Here is a 22,288-nt window from a genome sequence, read left to right on the forward strand (position 1 = left end):
TCTTCCAGCAAAAAAAAAGCCCAGGTCCAGACGGCTTCACAGCTGAATTCTACCAAAAATTTAGAGAAGAGCTAACACCTATCCTACTCAAACTCTTCCAAAAAATTGCAAAGATAAACTTCCAAACTCATTCTATGAGTCTACCATCACCCTAATACCAAAACCTGACAAAGATGCCACAGAAAAGAGAACTACAGGCCAATATCACTGATGAACATAGATGCAAAAATCTTTAACAAAATTTTAGCAATCAGAATCCAACAACACATTAAGAAGATCATACATCATGACCCAGTGGGCTTTAAACCAGGGATGCAAGGATTCTTCAATATCTGCAAATCAATCAATGTAATACACCACAATAACAAATTGAAAAATTAAAACCATATGATTATCTCAATAGATGGAGAGAAAGCCTTTGACAAAATTCAACATCCATTTATGATCAAAACCCTGCAGAAGGCGGGAATAGAAGGAATATTACTCAACATAATAAAAGCTATATATGACAAACACACAGCAAACATTATCCTCAATGGTGAAAAATTGAAAGCGTTTCCCCTAAAGTCAGGAACAAGACAAAGGTGCCCACCCTCACCACAACTATTCAGCATAGTTTTGGAAGTTTAGGCCATAGCAATCACAGCACAAAAAGACATAAAAGGAATCCAAATCGAAAAAGAAGAAGTAAAACTCTCACTATTTGCAGATGACATGATCCACTACACAGAAAATCCTAAAGACTCCACCAGAAAATTGCTAGAGCTAATCAATGAATATAGTAAAGTTGCAGGATATAAAATCAACACACAGAAATCCCTTACATTCCTATATACTAATAATGAGAAAATAGAGAAATTAAGGAAGCAATTCCATTCACCGTTGCAAAAAAAAGAATAAAATACTTAGGAATATATCTACCTAAAGAAACAAAAGACCTATATATAGAAAACTAAAAAACACTGGTGAAAGAAATCAGAGAGGACACATAGATGGAGAAATATACCGTGCTCATGGATTGGAAGAATAAATATTGTCAAAATGAATATATTACCCAAAGTAATTTATAAGTTCAATGCAATCCTTATCAAGCTACCAAAGGTGTTTTTCACAGAGCTAGAACAAATAATTTCACAATTTGTATGGAAATACAAAATACCTCAAATAGCCAAAGCAATCTTGAGAAAGAAGAATGGAACTGGAGGAATCAACCTGACAGTATGGTACTGACATAAAGACAGAAATATAGATCAATGGAACAAAATAGAAAGCCCAGAGATAAATCCATGCACCTATGGACACCTTATCTTTGACAAGGGAGGCAAGAATATTCAATGGAGAAAAGACAATCTCTTTAACAAGTGGTCCTGGGAAAACTGGTCAACCACTTGTAAAAGAATGAAACTGGAACACTCCCTCACACCACGCACAAAAATAAACTCAAAATGGATTAAAGACATAATGTAAGACCAGAAACTATAAAACTCCTAGAGGAGAACATAGGCAAAACACTCTCCGACATAAAGCACAGCAGGATCCTCCATGGCCCACCTCCCAGAATATTGGAAATAAAAGCAAACATAAACAAATGGGACCTAATTAAAATTAAAAGCTTCTGCACAGCAAAGGAAACTATAAGCAAGGTGAAAAGACAGCCTTCAGAATGGGAGAAAATAATAGCAAGAATTAATCTCAAAAATATACAAGCAACTCCTGCAGCTCAATTCCAGAAAAATAAACTACCCAATCAAAAAATGGGCCAAAGAACTAAAAAGACATTTCTCCAAAGAAGACATGCAGATGGCTAACAAACACATGAAAAAATGCTCAACATCACTCACAATCAGAGAAATGCAAATCAAAACCACCATGAGGTACCATTTCACGCCAGTCAGAATGGCTGCTATCCAAATGTCTACAAGCAATAAATGCTGGAGAGGGTGTGGAGAAAAGGGAACCCTCTTACACTGTTGGTGGGAATGCAAACTAGTACAGCCACTATGGAAAACAGTGTGGAGATTCCTTAAAAAACTGGAAATAGGACTGCCATACGACCCAGCAATCACACTCCTGGGTATACACACGAAGGAAACCAGAAGTGAAAGAGGCACATGTACTGCAATGTTCATTGCAGTACTGTTTATAACAGCCAGGACATGGAAGCAAGCTAGATGTCCATCTGCAGACGAATGGATAAGAAAGCTTTGGTACATTTACACAGTGGAGTATTCAGTTCAGTTCAGTCTCTCAGTCATGTCCAATTCTTTGTGACCCCATGAATCACAGCACGCCAGGCCTCCCTGTCCATCACCAACTCCCGGACTTCACTCAAACTCATGTCCATCAAGTCGGTGATGCCATCCAGCCATCTCATTCTCTGTTGTCCCCTTCTCCTCCTGTTCCCAACCTTTCCCAGCATCAGAGTCTTTTCCAGTGAGTCAACTCTTTGCGTGAGGTGGCCAAAGTATTGGAGTTTCAGCTTTAGTATCAGTCCTTCCAATGAACACCCAGGATTGATCTCCTTTAGAATGGAGTATTACTCAGCAATTAAAAAGAATACATTTGAATCAGTTCTAATGAGGTGGATGAAACTGGAGTCTATTATACAGTGAAGTAAGCCAGAAAGAAAAACACCAATACAGGATATTGACACATATATATGGAATTTAGAAAGATGATAACGATAACCCTGTATACAAGACAGCAAAAGAGACACAGAGGTATAGAACAGTCTTTTGGACTCTGTGGGAGAGGACGAGGGTGGGATGATTTGGGAGAATGGTTTTGAACATGTATATTATTATATGTGAAATGAATCACCAGTCCGCATTCGATGTATGATACAAGATGCTTGGGGCTGGTTTACTGGGATGAACCAGAAGGATGGGATGGGGAAGGAGGTGGGAGGGGGATTCAGGATGGGGAACACATGTACACCCGGGGCAGATTCATGTCAATGTATGGCAAAACCAATACAATAATGTAATTAGCCTCCAATTAAAATAAATTTTTTAAAAAAGCATATTTTCATTTTTCTTGCAATCACACTCTAATATCATTTACCTCTCCTTGGAATCTTCAAGCACAGAAATATGTTCTGAAAATCATGCTATATAAATTCACGATTGTAGACTTGAATCATGGTAACCTTTTCCCATCCCCCTAGAAGGCTAAATCTTAGCATGGGAATATGATTTTGTTTGCTTGTAGTTAATAAATTATATAGTCCTATTAGTAAACAGAAAAGCACAGTTTCTCAGTAATATTCATCAACAAAATGTCTCTGCCTCTGTGGAATATAATCAGTGCTACACAGCTATTTCACAGTAATGTGCAGCTAACAGTTGGTGAATTAGAAAAGTTTTCACTATTTTTCTTTTATACCAGAGTTCAGTGATGATAAAATTGTCAATGTTTTGGGACTTGTGTTCAAGTTTATAATTAAATTTTGCACATAGCATAATTTGACTGAAACTGAGAAAGAACAGACTGAAAAATCAAATATGTTGTTCTAATAAATGTCCTGAAGACTGTCTCTGTATGTGAAGCTTGCCACTTTTAAAAGAAGATTCAGAATTGTCTCAATGTCGAAAGAAAACACTGCTGCTGCTGCTGCGGCTGCTAAGTCGCTCCAGTCGTGTCCGACCCTGTGCGACCCCATAGACGGCAGCCCACCAGGCTCCCCTGTCCCTGGGATTCTCCAGGCAAGAACACTGGAGTGGGTTGCCATTTCCTTCTCCAACGCATGAAAGTGAAGTCGCTCAGTTGTGTCCAACCCTCAGCGACCCCATGGACTGCAGCCTTCCAGGCTCCTCCATCCATGGGATGTTCCAGGCAAGAGTACTGGAGTGGGCTGCCATTGCCTTCTCCAACACTGCTACTTCAACTTAAAATCTGTTCCTCTTATTCACGTGTATAAATTCTTTTTGCATTTCCATGAAAAACTGCACTGTTCTTTTACACCTCGATCTACATACTTCAGTGTTGCAAAGTCCAAGTGAAAAGTCCCATGATAATCATGAAAGGGACTCTTCATATATGACAATATATAGCTACTACAAATGGTTAGTCATTGAATTACTCTTCTACACCTCTGCTTATCTACCTACTTCACTTTCTTTAATTTTTAAACATTTATTTAATGTGGACCATTTTTAAAGTCTTAATTGAATTGATTACAATATTGCTTCAGTTTTATATTTTGGTGTTTTGGCTGGGAGATACATGAGATCTTAGCTAACCAACAGTGATTAAATTTGCACTCCAGTATTTCAAGGCAAAAGTCTTAACCTCTGGATCACCAGGGATGTCCTACACACCTATTTTCAAACAAGTTTTTCTTCTAATTCAAAGTGCTATACTTTGTTCAGAATTATAGTATAACAAATTATAACAAAAAATTATAAGTATAACAAACGTGCCACATACAAACTTGGGAATAAAGTATTATTCATTATTTTCTTTAGATCAATACACATCTTTATATATTAATTGTCTTTTAGGGAAATAATTATTATTATAGGTTGAGCAAAAATAAATATATCAATTAGATTAAGGATAATAATATATACTATGCTATTTTTATATAGTTTAAAAAATTTGATTGTTGACAGAAATATTAAATGATTTTGTTTTCTCTATACTGGTTGAAATATACCACACATCATACAGGTTCATATAATGTGATAGTTAAAAACCACACTAGTGTGTGAGTGCATGTGTCTCAGTTTGGGCATATGAAAAAACGGAAGCATATCTGATAATACTGGAGAACTAAATTTTAACATTCAAACATATCTTGTTAGCACTTTTAAGTTTCTCTTAAATATAGGATAAGATTTATTTAAATATAATTTATCATATACAAAATTCTAGTATAAGTTTGTGGAATGATTGCAGGTCACAGAATCTTCATCTTCTATACACCCATATATATGTTTTTTATAATCAACTGAAAATGAAGATATAACTTCAAAGTATTTATGTAATACCTACTAACAATAGCATCCATGGACATGTAAAATATAAATGACAGAGGAGTAAGAAAAATCAAAGAAACAAAAGACTAGTGAGTCTTGACTCTGGAGACTCTATTAAATCAGCTAAGGTAAGGCTTTGCAAGTATGTATAGCAATAATGTGTGTTGTTACTAGTTCAGTCATGTCTGACTCTTTGCAACCCTTGGGACTTTCCAGGCAGGAATACTAGAGTGGGTTGCTAGTTCCTTCTCCAAGGCATCTTCCTGACCCAGGGATTGAATCGGTGCCTCCAATGTCTCCTTCACTGGCAAGTGGATTCTTGCCAATGGTGGCTCAGATAGTAAAGAATAATAACTACCACTTAATAATGTAATGCTAACATCTATTTTGGAGAAGGCAATGGCAAGCCACTCCAGTACTCTTGCCTAGAAAATCCCATGGATGGAGGAGCCTGGTAGGCTGCAGTCCGTGGGGTCGCTAAGGGTCGGACTCGACTGAGCGACTTCACTTTCACTTTTCACTTTCATACATTGGAGAAGGAAATGGCAACCCATTCCAGTGTTCTTGCCTGGAGAATCCCAGGGACGGGGGAGCTTGATGGGCTTCCGTCTGTGGGGTCACACAGAGTTGGACACGACTGAAGTGACTTAGCAGCAGCAGCAACATCTATTTTGGGGGGCTCCAAAATCACTGCAGATGGTGACTGCAGCCATGAAATTAAAAGACACTTGCTCTTTGGAAGAAAAGTTATGGCCAACCTAGATGGCATATAGAAAAGGAGAGACATTACTTTGCCAACAAAGGTCTGTCTAGTCAAAGTTTTGGTTTTTCCAGTAGTTGTGTATTGTTGTGAGAGTTGGACTATAAAGAAAGCCGAACAGAAAAGAATTAATGCTTTCGAACTGTGGCGTTGGAGAAGACTCTTGTGAGTCTCTTGGACAGCAAGGAGATCCAACCAGTTCATCCTAAAGGAAATCAATCCTGAATATTCATTGGAAGGACTGATGCTGAAGCTGAAACTCCAATACTTTGGCCACCTGATGTAAAGAACTGACTCATTTGAAAAGACGCTGATGCTGGGAATGATTGAAGGCAGGAGGAGAAGGGGACGACAGAAGATGAGACAGTTGGATGGTATCACCAACTCAATGGACATGAGTTTGAATAAGCTCTGGGAGTTGGCGATGGACAGGGAAGCCTAGCATACTGCAGTCCATGGGGTCACAAAGAATTTGACACTGAACTGAACTGAACATCTAAAGAAATGTATATATTTATATACAAACAAAAAGCTGTTTTCTATATATATATAACAGTTTCCCTTATAGCTGAGATGGTAAAGAATCTGCCTATAATGCAGAGACCTAGGTTCGATTCCTGGGTCAGGAAGATCTCCTGGAGAAGGAAATGGCAACCCTCTCCAGTATTCTTGCTTGGGAAGTCCCATGGACAGAGGAGTCTGGCAGGCTACAGTCCATGGGTTGCAAAGCTTCAGATGTGACTGAGCGACTAACATTTTTACTTTTTACTTTCACACTTACATATATCCAAAAATCACTTCTTTGCTATTTCTTAACAATTAGTAGTACTTTTTAAAGCCAACTACAGACTCAAATTTAATAAAGAAAAATAATATAGAAAACATTCTCAATTCATTGTAAATAAATTGAGAAATAAGATTATCAAATAAACCATCTATAAATATGTAAATAAGAAAATTAGTAAACATATACAAGTATCCACAAACAGGACTTTAAAAAAGGAATCAAATTGAAAGGTACAGAATCTATGGATGAATGTAACAACGTAATTCAAAAATAATGAAGCTTCTGCCATTTGTTAGAAAAAAGAAATTTTCAAAGAAAGCCACGCCCACTCTAATAAAGAGAAAAAGTTGGAAAATTGTCTAAATCATAATTTTGCCTGAGCATAGTGTAGAGCTAGGATTGCAAGTTCAACAGGTAAACTCATTTCTAATGAGGAAAAGGAATTATTTAACCCTGGTTCATTTCAGTTCAGTCGCTCATTCGTGTCCGACTCTCCGCGACCCCATGAATCACAGCACGCCAGGCCTCCCTGTCCATCACCAACTCCCGGAGTTCACTCAAACTCATGTCCATCGAGTCGGTGATGCCATCCAGCCATCTCATTCTCCGTTGTCCCCTTCTCCTCCCGTCCCCAACCTCTCCCAGCATCAGAGTCTTTTCCAGTGAGTCAACTCATCGCATGAGGTGGCCAAAGTATTTCAGTTTCAGCTTTAGCATCAGTCCTTCCAATGAACACCCAGGATTGATCTCCTTTAGAATGGACTGGTTGGATCTCCTTGAAGTCCAAGGGACTCTCAAGAGTCTTCTCCAACACCACAGTTCAAAAGCATCGATGCTTTGGCGATCAGCTTTCTTCACAGTCCAACTTTCACATCCATACATGACCACGGGAAAAACCATTGCCTTGACTAGACGGACCTTGGTTGGCAAAGTAATGTCTCTGCTTTTTAATATACTATCAAGTTTGGTCATAACTTTCCTTCCAAGGAGCAAGCGTCTTTTAATTTCATGGCTGCAATCAGCATCTGCAGTGATTTTGGAGCCCCAAAAAATAAAGTCTGACACTGTTTCCACTGTTATTCCATCTATTACCCATGAAGTGATGGGACCAGATGCCATGATCTTTGTTTTCTGAATGTTGAGCTTCAAGCCAACCTTTTCAATCTCCTCTTTCACTTTCATCAAAAGGCTTTTAAGTTCCTCTTCACTTTCTGCCATAAGGGTAGTGTCATCTGCATATCTGAGGTTATTGATATTTCTCCCAGCAATCTTGATTCCAGCTTGTGCTTCTTCCAGCCCAGCGTTCCTCATGATGTACTCTGCATATAAGTTAAATAAGCAAGGTGACAATATACAACCTTGACATACTCCTTTTCCTATTTGGAACCAGTCTGTTGTTCCATGTCCAGTTCTGACTGTTGCTTCCTGACCTGCATACAGGTTTCTCAAGAGGCAGGTCAGGTGGTCTGGGATTCCCATCTCTTTCAGAATTTTCCACAGTTTCTTGTGATCCACACAGTCAAAGGCTTTGGCATAGTCAATGAAGCAGAAATAGATGTTTTTCTGAAACTCTTTTGCTTTCTCCATGATCCAGCGGATGTTGGCAATTTGATCTCTGGTGCCTCTGCCTTTTCTAAAACCTGCTTGAACATCTGGGATTTCACAGTTTTCATACTGCTGAAGCCTGGCTTGAAGAATTTTGAGCCTGGTAGTCTACATAAAAGCAGACATTAGTAAATCAGCAAAAAGTTTAACAACTTTTTAAAGGCTTGTATGGGCTACATTATGAGTTTGGAATGGCTGGGGCGAGGGGCACAACCACAGGAGGAGTTCATACACTCAGTATCCTTTCAGATGGCATGTAAGATCAGAGACAGGCAGGAGACTGGAGGCAGCTTCTCTGGAGGTGCTGTGAGTCAGGTGATCAGCTGCTATGGGGAGCTATCCTTGTGCCCTTACTGAGACTCTTCTAGCTTAGGAAGCCAAATGTTAAGCCCCTAAAGGAAGGGGCAGCCATTTTTCTCGCCCCCAGGAACAGGCAAGAACTCATTGTTTCCAAGAGGAGTGAAACCAGACCCTCCGACTCTGATGTAGGGTAGCAAGCACTCAGTCTCAAGACACAGGTAGATAAAAGACAGAGAAAGAATGCTCTGGTGCTGGGGTAGAGGCCAGAAATCTGGTAAACCTGGTTGGGAGACCATGTAAAGAAGAACTGAATTCGATTTACAGGGACATTGTAGGAAGTTTTATCTTTTATTTCTTCTTTTTTTTAAATAAACTCTCATTTGCCTGACAGTAGTAAACTCTCATTTGTCTCCAGCTGCCTTCTTAATGCTTTTGCATACATTTTCCACCCTTTTATTTTATATTTGTATCTTTCAATTTGAAGTATATTTCCTTTTAACAATGTGTATTTGGATCTTTTCCCTTCCTGTCTGAATACATCTGCACTATGATTGGATTATTTGATCCATTCACGTTGAATTCATTATCATTATCCTTAGAATTACATCTTCCTCTTTATTTATTTCAGAGAAGGCAATGGCACCCTACTTCAGTACTCTTGCCTGGAAAATCCCATGGATGGAGGAGCCTGGTGGGCTGCAGTCCATGGGGTCACTAAGAGTCAGACACGACTGAGTGATTTCGCTTTCACTTTTCACTTTCATGCATTGGAGAAGGAAATGGCAAACCACTCCAGTGTTCTTGACTGGAGAATCCCAGGGACGGGAGAGCCTGGTGGGCTGCCATCTATGGGGTTGCACAGAGTTGGACATGACTGAAACGACTTAGCAGCATCTTTATTTATTTATTTTTAAATAGGTCTCAGTTCAGTTCAGTTCAGTTCATTCGCTCAGTCGTGTCTGACTCTCTGTGACCCCATGAACCGCAGCACACCAGGCCTCCCTGTCCATCACCAACTCCCAGAGTCCACCCAAACCCATGTCCATGGAGTCAGTGATGCCATCCAGCCATCTCATCCTCTGCTGTCCCCTTCTCCTCCTCCCCTCAATCTTCCCCAGCATCACAGTCTTTTCAAATGAGTCAGCTCTTTGCATAAGTTGGCCAAAATATTGGACTTTCAGCTTCAACATCAGTACTTCCTGTGAACATCCAGGACTGATCTCCTTTAGGATGGACTAGTTCTATCTCCTTGCAGTCCAGGGGACTCTCAAGTGTCTTCTCCAGCGCCACAGTTCAAAAGCATCAATTGTTCAGCGCTCAGCTTTCTTCACAGTCCAACTCTTACATCCACACATGACCACTGGGAAAACCATAGCCTTGACCAGACGGACCTTGGTTGGCAAAGTAATGTCTCTGCTTTTTAATATGCTGTCTAGGTTGGTCATGACTTTCCTTCCAAGGAGTAAACGTTTTTTAATTTCATGGCTGCAATAGCCATCTGCAGTGATTCTGGAGCCCAGAAAAATAAAGTCAGTCACTGTTTCCACCGTTTTCACTCTTTCCCCATGTCTTTTCTATTCCCTTCTTTTACTTTACTGCTTATTTTTGAATTGGGTGACTATTTTCTGAGGTTACGTTTAAATTCCTTTCATGATCTTTTCACTCTGTGAAAAAATATTTTTGCCTTTGTTGATTTAGGGCAACATAATTTTTAATTAAACAATTTAATATTAATTTAATATTTTTCTTTGTTGCTTTTGAGTCCTGTCTTAGGGTGTTTTATGATCTGGTTTTCCTTAATGTCAGTTTTCCTGGTTATCTCTGAATAATTAACTGACCTGTGATTTAGCTCCTTACCCATGTGGAACTACCCACTTCCTGTTATTTGGTTACCTCTAAAATCTATTGTTTTAAAAAAAGCCTTCAGGTTTAAGTCCCTTTAAACTCTGCTGTAGAAAAGTCAGAATTTAAGAGAACAGGTCTGTTGCTCTCTGTTCTTATGATCTGCCTTTCCCCAACCCTAATGATTTGCGAAATAATCTGAGTCATATATCTGAAACTGGTATTGGAAATAGTCCCTCCCTACTCTCAGAGTGACCCTCCAGCTTTGTGAGCAGGGCAGTGGGTAGGAAATGGTAGTTCTCTGTTCTTTTAGAACCTAGGATTTTCTTGAATTGTTTACATTAAACTACACAGTGAAGCATACCATTAACTTTCTGATCTTGTGATCATCACATGAGCACTTCCATTTCATTCATCTCCAGTCATATCTGCTTATCTTTTCCTTTAAAATATTATCCCTAGTCTTGAATCTTTACACTTGCTGGTCCTTTTACCTGGAGCACTTTTCCCCAGACGTTCTTACAAACTGTCTCTTTACTTTCTTCACATATCTGCTTACCAGTGAGATTTTTCTGAGTACCCTACTTAAAATTTGAAATCATCTTCCAGAATATGTGTCTCACATTTGCTGATATTTATTGCCATAACTGAATCAATATCCAATATGCTGCTGCTGCTGCTGCTGTCACTTCAGTCGTGTCCGACTCTGTGTGACCCCACAGACGGCAGCCCACCAGGCTCCCCCGTCCCTGGGATTCTCCAGGCAAGAACACTGGAGTGGGTTGCCATTTCCTTCTCCAATGTGTGAAAGTGAAGTTGCTCAGTCGTGTCCGACCCTTAGCAACCCCACGGACTGTAGCCTACCAGGCTCCTCCATCCATGGGATTTTCTATGCAATAGTACTGGAGTGGCTTGCCATTGCCTTCTCCATCCAACATGCTACATAAGTTATTTTCTGTTTATTATCTATATAACCCTATCCAAAACATACACACTGTGCAATCAAACAAGAGTATGAATATTTGTCTGTTTTATCTATACTGCAAACAAAAAAGGGTTTTATGCAGTAAGCACATATTAGGCAGTAAATAAACATATGGGAGATGATTGGATTACTATTTTAATTGGACTCAAAGTAGTTTTTGGAGCATATGTTGAACTTTCTGAGAATCTCAAATCATTCTGGCAAAAATGTATGCCTTGAATGCTATTAAATTGTGATAACTGAAAGTAGCATTATTCAAGCAGGTGTTTTCTATTTAATATTCTTGCATTCATCTCACAAGCTAGTAAAGTCATGCTCAAAATTCTCCAAGCCAGGTTTCAGCAGTATGTGAACCGTGAACTCCCAGATGTTTAAGCAGGTTTTAGAAAAGGCAGAGGCACCAGAGATCAAATTGCCAACATCCGCTGGATCATGGAAAAAGCAAGAGAGTTCCAGAAAAACATCTATTTCTGCTTCATTGACTATGCCAAAGCCTTTGACTGTGTGGATCACAAGAAACTGTGGAAAATTCTGAAAGAGATGGGAATCCCAGACCACCTGACCTGCCTCTTGAGAAACCTGTATGCAGGTCAGGAAGCAACAGTCAGAACTGGACATGGAACAACAGACTGGTTCCAAATAGGAAAAGGAGTATGTCAAGGTTGTATATTGTCACCTTGCTTATTTAACTTATATGCAGAGTACATCATGAGGAACGCTGGGCTGGAAGAAGCACAAGCTGGAATCAAGATTGCTGGGAGAAATATCAATAACCTCAGATATGCAGATGACACTACCCTTATGGCAGAAAGTGAAGAGGAACTCAAAAGCCTCTGGAGGAAAGTGAAAGAGGAGATTGAAAAGGTTGGCTTGAAGCTCAACATTCAGAAAACAAAGATCATGGCATCTGGTCCCATCATTTCACGGGAAATAGATGGAAAAACAGTGGAAACAGTGTCAGACTTTATTTTTTTGGGCTCCAAAATCACTGCAAATGCTGATTGCAGCCAGGAAATTAAAAGACGCTTACTCCTTGGAAGGAAAGTTATGACAAACCTTGATAATATATTAAAAAGCAGAGACATTACTTTGCCAATAAAGGTACGTCTAGTCAAGGCAATGGTTTTTCCCGTGGTCATGTATGGATGTGAGAGTTGGACTGTGAAGAAAGCTGATCATCGAAGAATTGATGCTTTTGAACTGTGGTATTGGAGAAGACTCTTGAGAGTCCCTTGGACTTCAAGGAGATCCAACCAGTCCATTCTAAAGGAGATCAATCCTGGGTGTTCATTGGAAGGACTGATGCTAAAGCTGAAACTCCAATACTTTGGCCACCTCATGCGATGAGTTGACTCACTGGAAAAGACTCTGATGCTGGGAAAAGTTGGGGGCGGGAGGAGAAGGGGACGACAGAGAATGAGATGGCTGGATGGCATCACCGACTCTATGAACATGAGTTTGAGTGAACTCCGGGAGTTGATGATGGACAGGGAGGCCTGGTGTGCTGTGATTCATGGGGTCGTGGAGAGTCGGACACAACTGAGCAACTGAACTGAACTGAACTGAACTCTCTAAAGTATTAGAGTTAATAGACATAATGAACATTTAGATAGATGATGCTTTTTTAAACATTTGCCATCTCAAATTAAATGTAAATGTTTATGCAAAGAAGATATTTGCTTTGTTAAAGAATGATCCCTTTCATATATAAATAAAATCCAAATTATCATACATTATATTTATTTAGTTATAGAAGCGGTTGGTCCTTTTAATATTACCCATGACACAAAGAGCATGTTTATATGAAATAAATCAAAGATGTTTTATCTATAGTATTCCAGAAAAAATTTGTGAATATTTAAGTTTTAAGATTAACTCATCAAATAAAAAGTATACCATTTATCACTGAAATTATCTACAGCTTTATTAAAATTTCTGTTAACAGTGTGGTAAATTAATGCTTACTCCAACATCCAACATGAAACAACTTGCCTTTGATTTATCTTACGTGTATTTATTGTGCATAAAAATATTCACTATGTTATTCAACTATATTCATTTTCTTTTTTTATTGTTACCTCAGTTTTGAATTTTGCTGACAGTTATAATTATTTGGACTGAATACCACCATCCAAAAAAGTTGTAATATTTAAAGAAAATCATAATATAAGAATAAATACGTGTACTAGTTATACTTGAAATACCTAAGTATGTTATTTAGAAATTCCATTTTTGAATTCTTTCAGAAAATGTCTAATCTCAAGTTTTGTTCTTTAAAATATTTACCCATTTAAACTTTCCTGGGATTTTTTCCCCAAAAGTTCTCTTATTATTATGTCAAAAAGCAACAGTTGGAACTGAACATGGAATAACAGACTGTTTCAAAATTGGGAAAGGAGAGTGTCAAGGCTGTATATTGTCACCCTGTTTATTTAACTTATATGCAGAATACATCATGTGAAATGCTCGTTTGATGAATCACAAGCTGGAATCAAGATGCCAGGAGAAATGTTAACGAGGACAGATATGCAGATGAAATTACCCCCATGGCAGAAAGCAAAGAGGAACTAAAGAGCCTCTTGATGCAGGTGAAAGAGAAGAGTGAAAAAGTTGGCTGAAAACTCAACATTCAAAAAATGAAGATCATGCCATTTGGTTCCATCACTTCATGACATATAGAAGGGGAAACAATGAAAACATTGACAGACTTTATTTCCTTGGGCTCCAAAATTGCTGCATACAGTGACTGCAGCCATGAAATTAAAAGATGCTTGCTCCTTGGAAGAAAAGCTGTGACCAACCTAGACAGAGTATTAAAAATCAGAGACACTACTTTGTTTACAAAGGTCCTTGTAGTGAACGCTATGGTTTTCCCAGTAGTCACACATGGATGTGTGAGTTGGACCATAAGGAAGGCTGAGCACCAAAGAACTGATGTTTTTGAACTCTGGTGTTGGAGAAGATTCTTGAGAGTCCCTTGGACTGCAAGAAGATCAAACCAGTTAATCCTAAAGGAGATCATCCTGGGTGTTCATTGGAAGGACTGATGCTGAAGCTGAAGCTCCAATACTTTGGCCACTTGAAGTGAAGAGCTGACTCATTGGAAAAGATCCTGATGCTGGGAAATATAGAAGGCAGGAGGAGAAGGGGATGACAGAGGATGAGATGGTGGGATGGCACCGCAGACTCAATGGACATGAGTTTGAGCAAGCCCTGGGAGATGGTGAGGGATAGGGAAGCCTGGTATGTGTCCATGGGGTAGCAAAGAGTTGGACACTAATTAGTGGCTAAACAACAACAACAAGATCTTTTAACTTGTAAAAAATAAGACATGTTTAATAATTTAAGTACAGGAAAAATGCACATAACAGAGACAACTGTGGGAAAATTTATATTATGTGAAGTTTGTAGAATATATCTAGGTACGAGGGACAGTCATCTATATATGTTACGGTAAACACATTTAAATTTCAGAGCTTAATATTATTGCAAAATTGTCTAAATAAGAAATATTGATAATGGGATAGATACTAATTTGACTCATAAAATGTCTGGGTTGCAGTATAAGGTGTCCTACCTCAGTATTCTGAATGCCGAAGAATTGATGCTTTTGAAATGTGGTGTTGGAGAAGACTCTTGAGAGTCCCTTGGACTGCAAGGAGATCCAACCAGTCCATCCTAAAGGAGATAAGTCCTGGCTGTTCATTGGAAGGACTGATGCTGAAGCTGAACCTCCAATACTTTGGCCACCTCATGCAAAGAGGACTCATTGGAAAAGACCCTGATGCTGGGAGGGATTGGGGGCAGGAGGAGAAGGGGACGACAGAGGATGAGATGGCTGGATGGCATCACCGACTCAATGGATATGAGTTTGGGTAAACTCCGGGAATTGGTGATGGACAGAGAGGCCTGGTGTGCTGCAATTCATGGGGTTGCAAAGAGTCGGACATGACTGAGTGACTGAACTGAACTGAACCACTGTATTTGTATTAGGACTATTATTCCAGTGCTATTAGAAGAAGCTCCATTAAATCCTACTGGACTTCAAAGTATATGCATGTCATATTTGGCAAGAAAAACATTCTTTAAATGAAAAGTAGGTTTGTTTACTACTGGAAGAGACTAAACTCTTTACCATACTGGGTAAAATTACTATACAACTTAAGTTGTACATTATAAAACGTTTATTACCTGATATATTGAATAAAACAACTGAATTCCATAGCAACCCACTCATAGAACAGAGAATCAGCCCTAGTCTAGACAAGCTGAAAATACTGGGGCCTTGTTCAGCATTGGCCCAATTTACTTGCAAGTTAGACCTTCAGGTAAGGTGAAAAAAAAAATCAAGAAAACTAGAGCAGGGGTCCCCAACTTCCATGCCATGGGCCAATACCTCCTGTCAGATCATCAGTGACATTAGATTAGAAATAAAGTGCACAATATATGTAATGCACTTAGTCATCCCCAATTATCCTCCCACCCCTGATACAGAAAAATTATCTTCCATTAAATCAATCCCTACTGCCAATCAATCCACTCTTGCCTGGAAAATCCCATGGACAGAGGAGCCTGGTAGGTTGCAGTCCATGGGGTCGTGAAGAGTCAGACACAACTGAGCGCCTTCACTTTCACTTTTCTCTTTCATGCATTGGAGAAGGAAATGGCAACCCACTCCAGTGTTCTTGCCTGGAGAATCCCAGGGATGGGGGAGCCTGGTGGGCTTCCGTCTATGGGGTGGCACAGAATTGGACACGACTGAAGCGACTTAGCAGCAGCAGCAGCAGTGCCAAAAAAGGTTGGGACCTCTGCACTGGAGACTGTATCATCAGCCTAGTGTCACCCCAAGAAAGGTGAGTTACTGTCCCTACTCCCAGTTCCAGAAAGTAACTTGATGCTTGTCACAAGAGGGAAGGAAGCCATAAGAATAAATATAGCTCCAAAATTACCCACAAAAAACCTGACTTTATTTGAAACAGAATATGAGGAAATTAAGATTAAAGAGCACTCTTAAAATGGTAAAGATGTGAACTGTAAGCAATTGGTAACTCACAATTTACAAAGTGAAGCTGGGGTCTGAGCCTTCTGTAAAATTTTAGAGCGAAGATCTTAGATTTCAACACCACATGTTGGCAAAATGTTGATGCTCCACCCACCATACCCAGAGCTGCCAGAAAAGCACTGGAAACTGTCAACCTCAGAAAAGTCAAGAAAGACTAGTGAACCACTCAGATAGAAACACAACCTTCTCTACCAAAAACATGACTGAGAAGGTCATTAAAGCAAAAAGCTCAGTGCCTACCACAGTTAACATTGATCCGGAAATAGAAAAATCCCTCCTCTTCAATACACTAGATTTTGAGTTTTGTCCTGCCTGAAGAGGACCAGATAGCACACTTTTCCTTGAATGGAGTGCTGCTGATGATCCTCTGTGATGAGAGGGAACTTGAAAAGCTGTTACACCTGCACCCACTTCATCTCTGAAAATGTGCCCTCCACCAAGGGAGTCTAATCTTTTGCAGTCCTCCCAAGTATTCTATTGACCCTGGATGTTGAATTTCCACCTGCTTGCTATGACTTAGGTATTAAAATTTCTTCGCACTTTATAGTTTGTATTAATTGTGCATATTAACAAAGCAACTCTTTGTTTAACAGACTCTTCAAAAAAATAAAAATTAAAAAAAAGTTTACAATTTACAAATTGTAGGCCAACAATTTTACTAGAGAGAATCATAGAAATGCACATCTAAGAAAAGCCTCCCTCCCCCACCCCGAGTTCAGAGCAAATCACAGAGATGAATCGCAGAACTTCTCAAAAAAAAATTCTGATTGTAATTTGAGCAGACGTTTGAGCAAATTGTCCCCAGGGTTTATTGAAACAATAGTGAAATCAGCCAGCAATTACTGGAGCCTAGTAATTTGGTATGATACAACAAAGACAGATTAATACAGAGATCAGACAAAGAAACAGTCGTAGCATTAGACTTCAACTTGTGTGAGTGGACTATCAGTTCAGTTCAGTCGCCCAGTAACTCTTTGTAACTCTTTGACTTTTTGTAACCCCAAGGACTACAGCAAACCAGGCTTCCCTTTCCATCACCAACTTTCAGAGCTTGCCCAAACTCATGTCCATCAAGTCAGTGATGCCATCCAACCACTTTATCCTCTGTTATCCCCTTCTCCTCCTGCCTTTAATCTTTCCTAGCATCAGGGTGGACTATATCTTACTCTAATAATCCAATAAAGTCATAAATGAATAAAAACTACAAGAAGCTCTGCTAAACAGTATGTGCATTTGCCATGTTACCTAAACTGTCTTACTTTTAAAAACAACAAAAATGTACATACAAAGAAAAAAAACACGTGACTTAAATTAGGGGAGGGATTCTAAAGGAGATCAGTCCTGGGTGTTCATTGGAAGGACTGATGCTAAAGCTGAAACTCCAATACTTTGGCCACCTCATGTGAAGAGTTGACTCACTGGAAAAGACTCTGATGCTGGGAAGGATTGGGGGCAGGAGGAGAAGGGGACGACAGAGAATGAGATGGCTGGATGGCATCACCGACTCGATGGACATGAGTTTGAGTGAACTCCGGGAGTTGGTGATAGACAGGAGGCCTTGTGTGCTGTGATTCATGGGGTTGCAAAGAGTCAGACACGACTGAGCAACTGAACTGAACTGAACTGAAACAGAAAATATTTTGGGCCCCAACTGTTTTACTGATTAAGCAGAGTTTCAAAGCAGCTGTTTTAAATATCTTCAAAGAACTAAGAGAAGCTATGCTTTAAAAACATCAAAGGAAAGATAATAACAATGTCCTACCAAAGAAAGAAGAACAATAAAGACAAATTTCTTTTTTAAAAAACTGAATTTCTAGAGTTGAAAAGTACAGTACCCAAAAACTACTACACTGAAAATAGATTCATAATGATTGTAAAATACTACAAATGATACAACAGAAAATAAAGACAAAAGAAAAGAGTCTAAGATAAAAATGGTGCATCACTAAAAACATCAACATACATGCAATAGGATTAAGAGAATAAAAGAAATTTATTGAAGAAATAAGAGATGAAAATTCCAAAATTTAATGGAAACATTAACCTACCAATAAAATGCAAATAGTACAAATACAAAAATATCCACATCAGGCTTGCCATAGTAAATTTTTTGACAGCCAGTGACAGACACAAGTCAAAGCAAGAGGAAAATGACATTGCCCTTATGACAACACCAGTAATGTTAACAATGATGAATTATCACAAACAATGGAAGCAAGTATGACATATGTCATACTGTCAATATGACATATTTAAAATGCTGAAATATTGTCAACAAGAATTTTATATCCAGCAAAATTTTATTTCAAATTATAATATAAAGAAATTTTAAAATGAAATATTTTCATACAAACATAATTTAGAGAATCATTTGCTTAAAGAACTAGTTTAAAATAAATTCTAAAGGAATTGTTTTCAAAATAAAGGCATAAGAACCCAGACAATAATGTGAATTTACAAGAAAAAAAAGCATGATAATGGCTATTATATAATTACTAAATATAGTATAAATGCATGCTCACTCCCTATTCTTTTAATTGACTTGTTAATGAATTTTATCAGACAATATGCTGTAATAGTATTATTGGTCCTTTAACACTAAAGGAGATCAATCCTGGGTATTCATTGGATGTACTGATGTTAAAGCTGAAACTCCAATATTTTGGCCACCTCATGCAACAAGTTGACTCACTGGAAAAGAGTCTGATGCTTGGAGGGATTGGGGGTGGGAAGAGACGGGGACAACAGAGAATGAGATGGCTGGATGGCATCACCGACTCAATGGACATGAGTTTGAGTGAACTCCAGGAGTTGGTGATGGACAGGGAGGCCTGGCGTGCTGTGATTCATGGGGTTGCGAAGAGTCGGACACGACTGAGTGACTGAACTGAACTGAAGTTTTATAAAAAATAACAAATGTATACAATAAAATGTCAATTACATCTCAATTGACTTGTAAAAACAATAAAAAGACAGTATAAAAATGGCCAGTCTACCCATGAAAAACTACAGAAGATAATTATCTATGAAGGAAATGCTAATAAAATCCACAATGAGATTCCACTTCACACCAACTAACATAATCAGAATGAAAAAATAACTACCATTGGTGTGTTTGTGGAAAAATAAGACATCTCTTACACTTCTGGTGAGAATGTAAAATATTATAAGCACTTTGTAAAAATGATCTGTAAACTTCAAAAAATATTGATACAGAATTATCAAATGACTCAAGGATCCCACTTCTAGGTACACAATCAAGACTTAAAATAGAGACATACAAAAAACCATGTATACAATTGTTCATAGCAGCATCACTCATAACAGGCAAAATGTGGATATATTCAGATGTTTAACATCCAGTTAAGGAATAATTATAACATAGGATAGCCATGTAATTATCAATCATAAAAGAATGAATAGTTACCTACTTTAAAATGGGCAAACTTTGAAACATTATGCTAATTAAATAAAGCCAGTCATAAAAGACCATATCTTGAACAATTCCATTCATATAAAATTTCTAAAATACAAAGCTAGGGAGATATAGAAGTATATTATAGGTTCAGGGAGGATTGGGTGGCATAATCTCTAATAACAGATTTTCTTTTAAGGTGATGAATGTCTTCTATGATTGATTATGATTGTATTTGCACAACTAAGATATATTAAAATTATTCAATTGTACACTTAAGCAGCTGAGTTTTGTGGCATTGCATTTTATCTCAGTAACAGTGTTGTATGATAAAGTGAAAACTGATGGAGATGAAAGGAGAAATATTCAGATGACATAATTTATATGTTGAAAATTTCAAGAAATCTGCAAGAAAGTTTCTAGAAATGACACGTGAATTCAGTGTGGTCATAAGATACAAGATCAATACACACAGATCATTTGCATTTCTACATATTTAAATGAACCAGTGAAGACTGAAATTAAGGATTCAAAAACATTTAAAATTGTTCCAGAAATAGTGAAATATGAGGGATAAATCTAACAACACTTGTATATAATTCATATATAGAAAATAAGATATTGAAGAAAAAAATCAAAGGAGTCATAAATACTAGAAAAGGCATATTATGTCCATTGATTTAAACACACAGCTGAGTAAGGACATTAGTTCTTAAATTGATCTATAGAGATTTTTTTTTCTCTGTTGCTGCAGAGGTTCTTTTTTGTTTTGTTTTTTTTCCAATTGAAGTGCCTTCATTACCTGGAGGAGGGAATGGCAAATAAGTCTATTCTAGCCATGAGAATCCCATGAAAATTATGAAAGGGTAAAAAGGTATGACAGTAGAAAGTGAACTCCTCCCATTGGAAAGTGTCCAATATGCTACTGGGGAAGAGCAGAGGGCAATTACTAATACCTCCAGAAAAAATGAAGCAACTGTGCCAACGTGGAAATGAAGCTCAATTGTGGATGTGTCTGGTGATGAAAGTAAAGTCCAGTGCTATAAGAACAATATTGCAAGCCTGGAGTGTTGGGTCCATGAATCAGAGTAAATTGGAAGTGGTGAAGCAGGAGATGGCAAGAGTGAATGTCAATGTCTCAGGAATCAGTGACCTAAAATGGAAGGGAATGGGAACATTTAATTCAAATGATCATTATATCTACTAATGTGGGCAAGAATCCCTTAGAAGAAATGGAATAGCCCTCATAGTCAACAAAAGAGTCTAAAATTCAGTACATGGGGACAAGCTCAAAAACAGCAGAATGAGCTTGGTTCATATTCAAGGCAAATCATTCAACATCAGAAATCCAAGTCTGAGCCCCAACAACTGATACTAAAAAAGTTGAAGTTGACGGGTTCTGTGAAGACCTGCAAGACTTTCTAGAACTAACACCAAAACAATATATCCTTTTCTTCATAGGAGACTGGAATACAAAAATAGGAAGACAAGAGATACCTGGAGTAACAGGTAAGTTTGGTTATGAAGCAGAGTAAAGGCTAACATAGTGTTGTCAAGAGAAAACACTGGTTATAGCAAACAATGTCTTACAACAACACAAAAGGCTACTCTACACATGGACATCATCAAATGGTCAATACCCAAATAAGATTGATTATATTCTTTGCAGATGATGATGGAAAGCTCTATATAGTCAGCAAAAATGAGACCTGGAGCTGTCTATAGCTCAGATCATGAGCTCGTTATTGCAAAATTCATCTTTTAATTGAAAGAAAGCAGGGAAAATCACTAGGCCATTCACGTATAATCGAAATCAAATCCCTTATGATTATTCAGTGGAGGTGACAAATAGATTCAAGGAACTATATCTGGTAGCCAGAGTGCCCAAAGAACTACGGATGGAAGTTCACAACACTACAGAAGGCAGTGATCAAAACCATCCCCCCAAAAATAAATGTAAGAAGGCAAAGAGGTTGTCTGAGAAGTCTTTCAAATAGCTGAGGAAAAAAGAGAACTGGAAAGTAAGGAAAACGGAAAGAAACACAAGGCAGAGTTTCAGAGAATAGCAAGGGGGGAAGATGAGAAGCTCTATTTAAATGAATAGGTCAAAGAAATAGAAATTAAGGAAACTATTCCATTCACTGTTGCAACGAAAAGAATTAAATACTTAGGAATATATCTACCTAAGGAAACAAAAGACTTGTACATAGAAAACTATAAAACACTAGTGAAAGTAATCAAAGAAGACACTAATAGATGGAGAAATATACCGTGTTCGTGGATTGGAAGAATAAATATTGTAAAAATGAGTATACTACCCAAAGTAATTTATACATTCAATGCAATCCCTATCAAGCTACCAACGATCTTTTTCACAGAACTAGAACAAATAATCTCACAGTTTGTATGGAAATACAAAAAAACCTCGAATAGCCAAAGCAATCTTGAAGGAGAAAAATGGAACTGGAGGAATTAACCTGCCAGACTTCAGGCTCTACTACAAAGCCACAGTCATCAAGACAGTATGGTACTGGCATAAAGACAGAAATATAG

General features: G+C 38.2%; 1 pseudogene; it reads left to right on the top strand.

Annotated features, from left to right (window-relative positions):
• Positions 1 to 22,288, top strand: part of LOC129542298 (securin pseudogene) — a 39,618-nt pseudogene that overhangs the window by 5,331 nt on the left and 11,999 nt on the right.

The sequence above is a fragment of the Moschus berezovskii genome, chromosome 19, assembly GCF_049115385.1.
Source record: "Moschus berezovskii isolate FMDL1 chromosome 19, NW_MosBer_1.0, whole genome shotgun sequence".
Lineage (NCBI taxonomy): Eukaryota > Metazoa > Chordata > Mammalia > Artiodactyla > Moschidae > Moschus > Moschus berezovskii.